The sequence below is a fragment of the Chrysochloris asiatica genome, unplaced genomic scaffold, assembly GCF_000296735.1.
Source record: "Chrysochloris asiatica unplaced genomic scaffold, ChrAsi1.0 scaffold00115, whole genome shotgun sequence".
NCBI lineage: Eukaryota > Metazoa > Chordata > Mammalia > Afrosoricida > Chrysochloridae > Chrysochloris > Chrysochloris asiatica.
The window spans coordinates 8,819,156-8,832,780 of NW_006408633.1; the positions used below are offsets into that span (position 1 = coordinate 8,819,156).

General features: G+C 40.4%; 1 pseudogene; it reads right to left on the minus strand.

Annotated features, from left to right (window-relative positions):
- Positions 1 to 7,881: 7,881 nt before the first annotated feature.
- Positions 7,882 to 8,772, minus strand: LOC102828044 (annotated as a pseudogene).
- Positions 8,773 to 13,625: the final 4,853 nt, after the last annotated feature.

A 13,625-nucleotide genomic window follows, 5' to 3' on the forward strand; every position in this document is an offset into this window, starting at 1 on the left:
GAAACTTGCTCTTGAGTGTAGTGAAGCTAGAGTGAATGGAAGAAATGAGGAAGTAACAGAGATAAACAGAAAATTTCTAAGGGCAGCTTAAGAAGAAAAAGGAAAGTATTATAATGAAATGCACAAAGACCTGGAGTAAAAAAGCGAAAAGTGAAGGACATGCTCAGTCAGCATTCTCAAGCTGAAAGAACTGAAGAAAAAATTCAAGCTTTGACTTGAAATATTGGATTCTAAGGGTCAAATATTGGAGAATGTTGAAAGCGTCAAATGAAGATGGAAGGAATACACAGAATCACCTTATCAAAAAGAAATAGTTGATGTTCAACCATTTCAAGAGGCAGCACAGGATCAAGAACCAATTGTTCTAAAAGTAGAAGTCCAAGCTGCACTGAAGGCATTGGAGAAAAACAAGGCTCCGGGAATTGCTATCTTTCAATGAACTGATACAACACAGGAGGCACTCACTCATCTATGCCAAGAAATTTGGAAGAGGGATACCTGTGATATAGAATGTGGCATCAGGATTGGAAGAAGACTCAGGAACAACCTGTGATATGTGAATGATATAACCTTGCATTCTAGAAGTGAAAAGGACTGAAAATATTGGTGAAGATTAAAGACTAAAGCCTGCAGTATGGATTACACCTGAATGCAAAGAAAACAAAAATCCTCACCACTGGACAAATAAATAACATCATGATAAACAGAAAATCCACTGCAAATCTTCTCCTAATTGCTGCATTACCTGAGTTCATTTTTGTTGTCCTCTACTTTGAAATCCTGGTGTCGTGAGGTAGATTGATGCACTGGACAGCAAAGTTAGCTTGAACCGAGAGTTGGTGGTTCAAGCTCACCAGCTGCTCCTAAGAAACCCTGTACAGGGTTGCTATGGGTTGGAACTGACTTGACGGCACTGAACAACGGCACTCTAGTGGTAACCAGGAGTGGACTGCAGCCAGTGGACCAACCATAAAAAGATACCTTCGGAACCCTAGAGGACCAAAAATTGAAGGTAATGAATGGTGTGTTTATCTAACGGTTTTGTGCCCTCACCAGCACCTTCACTGGCCCTCCCCTGCATTTTCTTCAGACTTTCCTCTTTTCCCAAATAAGGAAAATCCTATCACTGACACATGAACATACACGCATACACACTATGGATGTAGGATAAGCACTGGACCGTAAGGTTGTTTGAACTGCAAGGTCGGCAGTTCAAACTCACCAGTCCCTCCTTGGAAACCCTATACAGGGTTGCTATGAGTCAGAACTGACTCAATGGCACTTAACCACCACCACAACAAAACATGTATGCAAAAATAGTTTTTAAATAAAGGAAGAAAAAAAAAAAAAAGAAGGAAAGAAATCTAGGAATTCTCCCAAATCTCAGTAGACTATTCCTGTTGGTGTTGGGCTGAGCACAAGAGTGGCTGCTCTTGGGATTTATGGTTGGTCTGTACTATCATGCTCATCGTCTCCACCAAGAAAGAGTGGTTACGTTTTCTGTCTCTCAGTTACGGGCTAAATGAACTTCTCAGAGGACATGCTAAACATCAGGCTTTACACAAACAAGCCGAGACTGGCACACAAGTCTGGGACTATGAGAGCGTCTCAGTGGAGGGACTGGGAAAAGGTCAGCCAGAGAGGGCAAACCAGAGCTGGCTTGGTCCTGATGGCTCCTCTCTTCCCCCAGCAGGATGGGCAAACTGCCCAAGTAAGCAGCTGGCGAAAATGCAGAACTGCTAGTCACTTGCATGTCTTTTCAACATGGAGCACATTTGCGGTTCATAGCTTCTGTCTAGGGATTGAAAGGTCTGAGGTTCAAACTCTGAGTGTCTCAAGGGAAGAGAAAAGGACTCTTATTAAGCAAACATTTCTAGCTGCTCATCTTGTGTGATGCATTTGTGAGGCCCTAACTCTCGACCCCTGTGTGAGAAAGCGTGTCACTAAGTAGAAAACCGGAAGGTGCCTGACCCCAGTCCCCAGTTACAAATTCCTCCCTGACTTGGCCACACAGATTGCTCTGCTTGGAGCTGCTGAGGCGACTACCAAAGGCCCTGAGGGAAACCAGGCCTCAACTGGCTGAGAGGGCCCCTCAGAGCACAAGGGAGGCCTCACTGAGAATCCTTTCAGTTCGTTTCTGTGAGAAACGTGTGTCTGAGAAGTGGAGTTCTGGATAAGTGGCATTTAAGAGCCCAGAGAGCAGTGAATGATGGGGAGGGGAGCCCCCTTGTTATCCCATGGATTACACTGCAAAGCTCATCACAGTTTCCCAGAAAAGAGAAAGGCAGAAAGCGAAACTTTTAGCTGACACTTGATCTCCTTAAATCCTCAAAATATACTTTAACAATTCTGGAAAGTGACTTACCTGCTATCATTCTTAAAAACAAGTGTAGGATTCTTGATGTAGGCAAAATCCACAAAGGATTAAAAAGAATCTCTACCAGGCATCCAGAGTAGCAGCAGTTTCCTGATCTCACACTCTGTTTTTGTTTTGTAAATGAAGATAATTTTTATGTAAATGACAAAAAGTTCAGATATTACTCATCAAAATTCATATCCTAGAATTGACTCTAAGGAGACTTAGATTGATATTGTTCACTTTCATGTTACATCTGAAATAAAGTGCACACAGAGGTTAAAAAAGTGGAAAATTCCAAATTTTTAATCTTGATCTCTTCTGAATCTATTTATTTATTTATTTTTTTGCCAAAGTCTTATCAGGCTTCAACTCCACTGAGGATAATTTTGGAAAAGTCTGAAACAATACATACTAAGTGCCAAAGAAAGATTTCCCTCTCTTGGTGATGGATGTATAAAACAAACAAACAAATACCCACTGCGGTTGAGTTGATTGGCAACCCCAGGAGATACAATGTAGATCTGCTTCATAGGGTTTTCTGGGCTGTAATCTTTACTGAACGAAAGATTACAGACCACCAAGCATATCCGTCAGGGCGATGGTGGTGTGCCATCGAGTCAGTTCTGACTCATAGCAACCAACCCTGTATGGGATTTCCAAAGAGCGCCTGGTGGATTTGAATAGCTGACCCTGTGGTTAGCTGTCCAGTGCTGCCAAGCTGACGCCAACTCACGGTGACTCCAACTCATGTGTGTCAAAGTAGAATTGTGTTCCATAGGTTTTCTATGGTTGATTTTTCAGAAGTAGATCATCAAGCCTTTTGTTCAAGGTGCCGCTGGGTGGACTCAAACCTTCAACCTTTCTGTTAGAAGTCAAGTATGTTAACTGTTTACATGACCCAGGAACTATGTAGTGATTATATACTGCAGGCCATCCTAGGGTTAAGTCTGACTTACATATTACAAACCCCATGCAAATTCAAGCTATCTACAATGGTTCATAACAACAAACGTGTACTACTTTGCGAAGGGTGTGTCAAAACATTATTCTTACTTCATTATTATGTTAGGAGTCCTGGTGTGGTGCTGTAGGATAAGTGCTGGACTACTAACCACAAGGTCGGAGGTTCAAATCCACCAGTTTTTCCTCTACACAGGGTTTCTATGAGTCAGAACCAACTCAACACCACTTAATAACAACAAGTATTATGTTAAGGCCTTTTAGTGTATCTGGAAATGTTACTTTAATCTTTTTAATGCTTAGAATGGTGTACTGTACACTATATACTAAGATAAACTTTTGACTAACATCAGATGTGAACTGCATCTAACTGCTCCAATTTAAATAGAAATTAGACTAACAGACAGATTTAGGAATGGGACTGGTTTGTAATCCTTGAACTGCCTCTTTTAAGGCACACTCTAACATCAGAGTCATGGGGTTGCCAGGTTACAACGAGTTGGAATTGACTTGGTGGCAACTAACAACAACATCAGTGTGTTTGGTTGCCTGAAAGAGGGTAGGCTGGGACCCTAGAATACCTTCCTATGTCCAGAGGCCCTCTTCATCTGGCTTCCTTCCCACCTGTTTTACCTCAAGGCAATTTGTCAGAACGCAGTCCCACTTCAATATTTTGCCATCAGTCAGCCAGAAATGCTCTGGCCTGATTAATCTGGTCTGCTCACTTCTGAAACACTTCCTGCTTTCCACTGGGACTGAAAACATCTCTCCCAACACTGGCTTTATTTTACGTTATGAGTCCTAAGGTCTTAATTCATGCAAGTCAATTTAATGGGGTGATCATTTCTGAGTTTCCATACTGTGTAAGGTCCATGGTGTTGGCGGAATCTGAATTGGTAGATAGAGAGTGGATGACAATCCTCATTTTACCTGGCAATCTCGACTCTGAGTTCCTACTCTGTCCTCACTGCTGAAGCCTGACTGCCTCTCTGCATCCCTGGTTGCTAGCTTGGACCAGAACTTTCTCAACTGCAAACTCTTTGGCCTCTGGCTAGGCTTCCTGGCTTCTCTCCCTGACTTGTGCCTGACCTCTGCCCCCAGAGTTCTCCGTGGTCCGATCCTGATTTTCCAGTTGCCTGACCTCTGCTTGGCTTGATCTCTAGCAGTCAGAGGCTATGTAACCTTCAGTTTGCCTGCTTATTAGCCTCCTCCTAGCGATGTCAGGTCCTGCTGGTGCCACATCTCAGCTTGACAGTCTGGTGGTTCAAGTCCCTATCTGGGGAGTGACTGGATTTCATACTTACTACTGAACATCTTGCCAAATGAATTAAAAAAGGAAGACTTGGGAAAACTGCCTTGTTTGGTTCAGAGTTGTAGCTGGCTTACTGTGAAATGCTGAGATGACAGTTTAATTTTCTTTGGGACAATGATGATCATGGAATGTTAGAAACAGAAATGACAATTTCTTTTTTCACTTTAGAGACAACAGAGTGAGGGTCAGAAGGGTAAAGGAATGGGCCTGAAGGTGCACATCTATTAAATAACAAGGGTGGCATTAAAACGCAGGGATCCCCTCCAGTGTACTATGTGACTTCTGTTTAAGGAGCTCTGGGAGTGCAATAAAGGAATCCTGGTGGTGCTGTATGAAAATTACTGGACTTTTAGATGTGAGATTGACAGTTCAAACCCATCAACCACCCCAAGGGAAAAAGGTGAGACTCTCTGCTTCCATAAAGAGTCACAGCTTCAGAAACCCTCCTACACAGGGTTGCTATGAGTCGGAATGGATTCAATGGCAATGTGGTTGAGTCTGGGGGGAAGGACAGTACAGAGTCCTGGTGGTGTAGTGAGTTGAGTGTTAGACTGCTAATAGAGGAGAAAGGTGTGACCGTCTGCTTCTATAAAGATTGGTGGTGGGTGGTGGTTATGTGCCATGGAGTCGGTTCCAACTCATAGCAACCATGCATAAGTTTCTTTACAAGAGCAGAAAGCCTCATCGTTCTCCTGTGGAACAGCTGGTAGTTTCGAACTGCTGACCTGTGGTTAGCAGCCTGACTCGTAGCCACTCTGCTACCAGAGCTCCTCTATGGACTGTTCTACTCTGTCCTAATGGGTTTCTCTGAGTAGGAATGGTCTCACAGCACCAGGTTTCTCCCATTTAGCTTAAAGGAGCACACTAGAAAAAAAGGATGATTATGCTTCTTACAATGCTCTGAGTTCAACTACAGATAATGGAAACTACTTCAGCTGGTTAAGCAAAAGGGGATTTAATAAGGAAACTGTTGTTAGCTGCTGTAGAGTCAGCTCCCACTCATGCACAATAGAAGGAAACAGTGTGCCAATTCCCTCATGTGTTGTGAAGGACCACTGCACTCCATAGGGTTTGTATTGGCTGGGTTTTGGAAGCAGAGCTCCAGACCTTTCTTCCTAGTCTGTTTTAGCCTGGGAGCTCTGTTGAAACAACATGCTAGCCTCCACTGACTGAAGGGTATTGACTTCGTATGTGATACATTGGCTGGGATTCAAACCCAAGTCTCTGGCATGGAAGGCAAGAATTCAGTCACTGAGCGAACAATGCCATGAGAATGGAATTAGGTGTTTTTACTGGGAGGAACCAGAGGCAAAGGTATGCAGGGGCCTCTGGGAAAGCCTTCCTGATGGGCACTGCACAACTGGCCTGAGTCTGGACACTGGGATCAGGAAGTTGCTGTCTTCTGCCTTGAAGTGGACATCTGAAAGTCACTTTCAGAACCGCAGGCTCAAGAACCATACATTTCCACAATGATCTGCAAAACAAGGCCTCACACGCTGCCTTTCTCCCTGTTTCACTTCATTTCAAACTCACATCTGTGGCCAGTGCTGCTGCCGGCTGGAACCTAAATCATACTCCGAATCCCATCTGCAAAGGAAATCTGGGAAATGTGGATTTTAGCTTTCCAGACTATGACTACAAGAAGGAAAGTCCACCAGAAAGAAACTAGGGTAGACATGTTGTTGTTGTTAAGTGCTGTTGAGTCTATTCTGACCCATGTTGTTGTTGTTAAGTGCCGTCGAGTCGGTTCCGACCCATAGCGACCCTGTACAGGGTTTCCGAGGGTGTAAATCCTTACGGGAGTAGAAAGCCTCATCTTTCTCCCGCGGAGCGGCTGGTAGTTTCGAACCGCTGACCTTAAGGTTCACAGCCCGATTCGTAACCACTACGCTACCAGAGCTCCTTCCGACCTATAGCGACCCTGTATAGGGTTTCCGAGGAGCAGCTGGTGAGCTTGAACCACCGATCTTGCAGTTCAAACGGCTTTGCAGTCTGACGTGTTAGCCCAGAGTACCACACCAGGACTCCATGGAACGACCCTCAATCGACACAATTCTCACACCATTATATCTCAGTCCACTCATCTGCAAAATGGGAATAATATTTACCTATTTTACAGTCTTGGGGAAGCATACATTCATTATTCTGTAAGGACATAGTAAATACTCAGTAATAGTAGTTACCTGTTTTTAAAACTTTTGTCATGAACTTAATGCAGATTTCACAGCCTATGTATCATGAAACTATTTTCTATTGATTTTTCTATGCATTTTATCTTCTTCAGCCCTGCCAGTTAATTAATAAGATTGACTTGATAAAATTTTCTTATTGTGAAGTGCTGTTGAGTTGGTTCCAACTCATAGGGACCATATGCATGACAGAACAAAACACTACCCAGTCCTGCATTAGCCTCAAAATTGTTGTTATGTTTTAGCCCATTGCTGCTGCCACTGTGTCAAACCATCTTGGTGGGGGTCTTCTTCTTTCTTGATGACCCTCCACTTTAAGAAGCACAATGTCCTTCACAATGGAATGCTTCCTTTTTCATTTTTTTCTATGCATAATTTTTATTTATGTATATAAAATAAAGATTGGGTACATTTTTTTAAGTTTTTAAGGAGAAAAAAAAAAGATGACAAGGGAAAAGTTTCTAAATTTCTCAGTCCATTTTATAAAAGTTGCAACTGACACCAGAAATCACTTCTTGCATGTATAGTCACCAACTCTTAAGTACAACCAGAAAACCAGAATTATATCTAAGAATTAAAATTTACCTATATAAATTTTAGTTGCATTTTTTTAAAATACACAATTACATCATAGAATACTGTGGTTTCTATAACTTGGGACAATTCTCAAAAGCAAACTCCCCCTTCCATAATATAAGGAAGTAAGAAGAATCTTTCCATAATCATCATCCAGTGAAACAAATTTAGTCTGATTTACATTGGTAATGGTAAATGATTCACTGCTACATTTGAATGAATTATTTTGATCTTCAGTAGATCCTAAACACAAAATAAATTTAACATTAACTTATATCTGTTTGGGTTTTCCAAAGCAAGGTATTAATACAAGATGTATTAATACAAGATGTATTAATGGCAACAGTCCATGAGCTTAAAGAAAAAGGAATTGTATATAAAATGTTTGCCAACTTTATCCTTTCTTATTTTACAATGGCTTCAAGTCCTGAGACCTAATTGGTTTCTTGAGCCTACCCATGATGAACAAAACACAAGCTTCTATTTTAACATTCCTCAGTGGCATCTTTTGTTCCATGCTTCTCTCTGCAATGTATAAGATCATTGCTTCCAACTTCAATCATTTGTGCTTCCCACGATTTCATTTCATTATCATAACGAATTTTATCATCTTTAGCAAGCTGAATACATACTTGCTTTTGAGAACTAGACTGATGTTTCCAGTTTTCATTTACAGTCTTCAGTTTTGCCTGTGATGAAGCATCCTTAGCTTCCTGGAATCTTCCAGATATAAAAATATTTTAAGTTGAGTGAGGTCTTTTCAGTTTTCCATGCATGTTTTTTATTAGTGTTTTCCTTTTCAAGCGCTTTTGCATGATTTCTTTTTCCATAGTTATAAACTGACTTGCAGTTAATTGTTCTATGATTCTATTGACCTCCTCTCTGTATGCTTCCTAGTCCACCCTGTAAGCATCTTCATTGACTTTTTTCTCTGAATCAGGAAACTCCCTCCATAGATGGGCAATTTTTAAAATTAGTTCTGAAGTTTTTGCATTTGGGTTCTGAGCTTTAAATCAGGGTAGTTGTTCTGTGGAAAATGGAAGGCATGAACTCAAAGGCTTCTTTGGATAACTGCCCAAGGTGGATGAAAACCATCCCGTTACACACACACAACTGAGGGGAAAGCGCAGTCGACTTCCACAGCCCACGCACAGCTCTGCTCCGGACTTGTCCCGCACACTCAGCGTGCCCCATACACCCGCAAAAGCGCCACCGTCTTTGCAGACAATGCAGTAACAGAGCTCCAATCTCGTAGTCTCTTGGCACGAAGGAACAACCCCAACAATGACAACTCGTGCCCGCGAGCATACTTCCCAAGAGGCACTTGGAATGGTCCGTTTTGATAAAATATCAGAAGTATGACAGACTCTTACCATCCTGGCGTCTAAATAGCATTCTGGCTCTTCCTCTTCCAACAAGATTTATTTGTTCTTCCGGCAGAAGTTTAGGAAGAAAGAGAGAAGAACTACTTGCAAATAGTTAATCACTGAAAACCTTAATGAATAGCAGTGGAATACTATCAGTATGAGAATACTGACTGTTGAAACATGATGAAGAGCACCAGGATTATGTCAGATGTAGAGCTGGAGGAGGAGCACCTCAGGTTGGAAGGCACTCAAAATATGACTGGGGAAGAGCCGCCTCTTCAAAGTACAGTTGACTGTGATGATGTGAATGGAGTAAAGCCCTAGGGACCTGTATTCGATGATGGGCACAACTCACAATGAAAAGAAGTAGCTGGAACATGGAAGGTATAAGGTATGAATCTAGGAAAATTGGAAGTTGTCAAAAATGAAATGGAATGCACAAACACTGATATCCTATGCATTAGTGAGCTGAAATGAACTGGTATTGGACATTTAGAATATGACAATCATGTGCTTTACTATGCCAGGAATGACAAATTGAAGAGGAATGGTGTCTGATTCAACATCAGAAAGAACATTTCAAGATATATCTATATATCTTGACGTACAATGCTCTCTATGATTGGATAATATCCATATGCCTATAAGGAAGCTCAGTTAATGCAACTATTATTCAAATTTACACACCAACCACTAAAGACATTGATGACGAAATTGAAGCATTCTACCAACTTTTTCAGTCTGAAATCTATCAAACATGCAATCAAGATGTATTGATAATTATTGGTGATTGGAAGGCCAAGTTTCTAAGCAAAGAGGAAGAATCAGTATTTGGGAACTATGGTCTTGGTTATAGAAATTATACTGGAAGTTACACGATAGAAATTTGCAAGAGCAATGACTCCTTCACTGCAAATACCTTTTAAAAAATAGCATCAAAGGTGAGTATACACATGGACCTCACCAGATGGAATACAATCAATGACATCTATGGAAAGATAAGGTGGAAAAGCTCCATATCATCAGCCCAAACAAGGCCAGGGGCAGACTGTGGAACAGACCATCAAACACTCATTTGCAAATTTAGGCTGAAGATGAAGAAAAAATATGATGAGAGCCAAAATATGGCCTAGAATATATCCCACCTGAATTTGAAGATTATCTCAAGAACAGATTTGATGTCTTAGGCACTAAAGATCGATGACCAGAAGAGTTGTGGGATAATATCAAGAACATCATACAGGAAGAAAGCAAAAGGTCGTTAAGAAGACAAAAAAGAAGGAAAAGACCAAAATGGAAGTCAGAAGAGATTCACACCTGCTTTCCAGCATAGACATATTAAGCAAATGGAGCAAGTGAGGAGATAAGAGAGCTGAACAGAAATTCTAAGGGCAACTCAATAACACTTAGTCAAATATTATAATGAAATGTGCAAAGATCTGGAGTTATAAAACCAATGGGGAAGAACACACTCGGCATTTCTCAATTAGTGAGCTTCAGAGAATTGAAGAAAAAAAAAAATCAAGCCTCAACTTGAAATATTGAAGGATTCTATGGGTAGAATATTGAATGATGCAGAAAACATCAAAGAAGATGGAAGAAATACATAGAGTCATTGTACCAAAAGGAAATGGTCGGTGTTCAACCATTTCAAGAGGTGGCATATGATCAAGAGCCAATGAATGATACTGAAGGAAGAAATTCAAGGTGCACTGAAGGCATTTGCAAAGAATAAGGCTCTGGGAGGTGATGGAATACAAATTCAAATCTTTCAACAAACCGATGCAGCACTGGGTATTCACTCATCTATGCCAAGAAATTTGGACAGCTGCCTGGCCAACTGATTGGAAGAATCCATATTTGTGACCATTCCAAAGAGAGATGACCCAATGGAATGCAGAAATCATTGGACAATATCATTAATGTCATATGCAAGTCAAACTTCGCTAAAGACAATTCAAAAATGGCTGCAGCAGTACACTGACAAGGAGCTGTCATAAGTTTGAGCCTAATTCAGACAAGGATGTGAAATGAGGCGTATCATTGGTGACATAAAATGGATCTTGAATGAAAGCAGAGAATACCGCAAAGAAGTTTTCCTGTGCTTTTCTGAGTACATAAAGGCTTTTAAATGTGTGGATCATAGGAAGATATGGATAATACTGCAGAGAATGAGTACTCCAGACACTTAATTGTGCTCACGAGGAACCTGTACACAAACCAAGAGGCGGTTGTTCAAATAGAACTAGGGAACTCTGAATGGTTTAAGATTAGGTAAGGTGTGCACTAAGGTTATGCTCTTTCACCATACTTATTCAGTCTTTATGCTGAGTAAATAATCCAAGAAATAAGATTATATGAAGAAGAACGTGGCATCATGATTGGAGGAAGACTCATTAACACTCAAAAAAGGGACCAAATCTTTACAACAAGAATCACTCACACCCCCTCGGTGCACAGGGTTGATAGGGATGGGCTTCTTAGACATTGGTTAACCAAAAAGGGGGGGGGGGCTATAAAGGCAAGAAGTGACTGGCTTACGAGCTTTCAAGAGGGAGCCTAGTTCCAACTGGAGCAGGGGTAGGTAGAACCTCCACTGAATGATTTCCAGGCTGGCGAAAGGAAATGGGGATAAGACTCTTGTAGTACAATCGTGAATGACTGCCATCAGGACTGACTGTGAGGGTCAGGAATGTAGAGGTAGATATTTTTTGACAAAAGGAAGGGAGTGATTGATTTTGCAGCCCAGGAGTGGAGGTTCCTGGGACTATCAAGTGAGAAGAATGGAGAGCGGGACCCTACCCAGAGAGGCAGTGACGCCATGGATGGAGACAGAGATGATGACATGGACAGATGGAGTGGCTGGGGACACTGGACTCAGGGAGGGAAAGGGACTGTGTACTGACAGCCGGGAGGGGGGTTGGTGGACCTGTGGGGTGTATCCTTTGGTTATTTGATGATGCATGGAGGGGATTTTAATCATTGCAATGAAACGAAATACGATAGGATGAATGTAAAACTGATGTTCTCCCATGTAAACCCACATAATTCACAATAAAAACTTAAAAAAAAAAAGATAAATGGAGAAAATATTGAAATTGTCAAGGATTTCATTTTGCTCAAATCAACTTTGAACACTCATGGAAGCAGCATTCAAGGAATCAAATGCCGTATTGCTCAGGCAAATCTGCTGCACCAGACCTCTTTAAAGAGTTCAAGAGTAAAGATGTCAGTTAGAGGACTAAGGTATGCCTGATCCAAACCATGGCTATTTTCAATAGCCTCAAAAGCAAATGAAAGTTGAACAATGAATAAGGAATACAGTAGATGGTTTGATGTATTTGAGTTATGGGCTTAGAGGAGACTATTGAAAGGGTCATGGATTTCCAGAAAAACAAACAAATCTGTGTTGGAAGAAGTACAGCTAGAATGTTTCACCGAAGTAAAGATAACCAGACTTCATACTTCAGACACATTATCAGTAGGACCAGTCCCTGGAAAATGACATTATGCTTGGTAAAGTGGAGGGTCAGCAAAAAAGAGGAATGAGATGTATTGGCACAGTGGCAGTAGCAATGGGCTTAAGTGTAACAATGATTATGAGACTGGAGCAGGACTGGGCAGTGTTTCATTCTCTTGTTCCCAAGGTCACAGTAGGTAGAGACTTGGCAGCATCTAACAACAACAACAACAAGCTTCCATAAGTGTTGTTTGTGGATCCAAGCAAAGCAGTTTCATTAAAAAAAATTAAAAGTGTCATTGAAATATTACTTAAAATACTAAAAAACTGGAGGTGAATTTTGGGATGGATCTTATACTTCCTGTTTTATAAGAAGGAAATCAAAGTCCAGGAAAGTGAAAGACCTGACCCAAATGAAACTATTAACTGGTTGCAAAGCTATAACAAGAATCAACCTAATGTTCTTTGCAATTCAAATAACCACAGAGAGTGCTGATGAGAGTTTAAGCTTCCATTTTATAAAATATTACCAAAATGTAGTGTGTTCCATTTTAAAAAACTACCTTGTAGATATATGCAACCAGATAAAAAGAACCCTCATTATTCTAAAAGGAAGAAGTTCAGTCATGGCTATCTTAAACAAGAGTCCGTACATCAATATGAACTCTTAAGACGTATGACTTTTATAATCCAGAAGGAAACATGGTAACTTGTCATCTCCATTATTCTGTAGTATTGTTCTGGATGTCGCAGCCAACTCACCAAGCGAAGAACAAGAAATGGAATATAACTGTCAGTTGAGAACAGAACAAATTATCATTAATTGCAAATCTCTAGTATTATATGTAATGTGTAATTGTCTACCAAGAAAGCACAAAAGAATCAATTGGAAAATTACAGCCTTAGATATAATAAGAATCTAGTAACCATGGCCAGTTACAAAATAAGTATTTAAAAATGACTGTTTTCTTTTACATCAATAACAATGAGTCAGGAATTACTACACAAAATAAAATTCTACTCCCAACATCAACACAATCATAAATTCACAGAAATAACAAGAAATGTGCTGGACATACAAGAAGCAAATTACACTATTTAAAAAAGCAATATATGGAGGCTTAAATAATATGAAAAATATACTTTGTCTCTAGAGGAAAAAATTAATAATGTAAGATGTGAATTTTCCCCAAAGTAATACATCATTTTAATATATTTCCAATAAAAATAAAAAGAAAGAAAGAAATAAAAAGGATTCCATGGGGATTTGGACAAGATGATTCTCAAAGAATTGTGAGTAAAGATAAAGGAATAAATGAGTGAAAACTCACAAAATAATACAGCACCTTATTTCTGAATAGATAATCTATGAAGTTGAAGTCCTAGTGTGGTCTTTAGGATA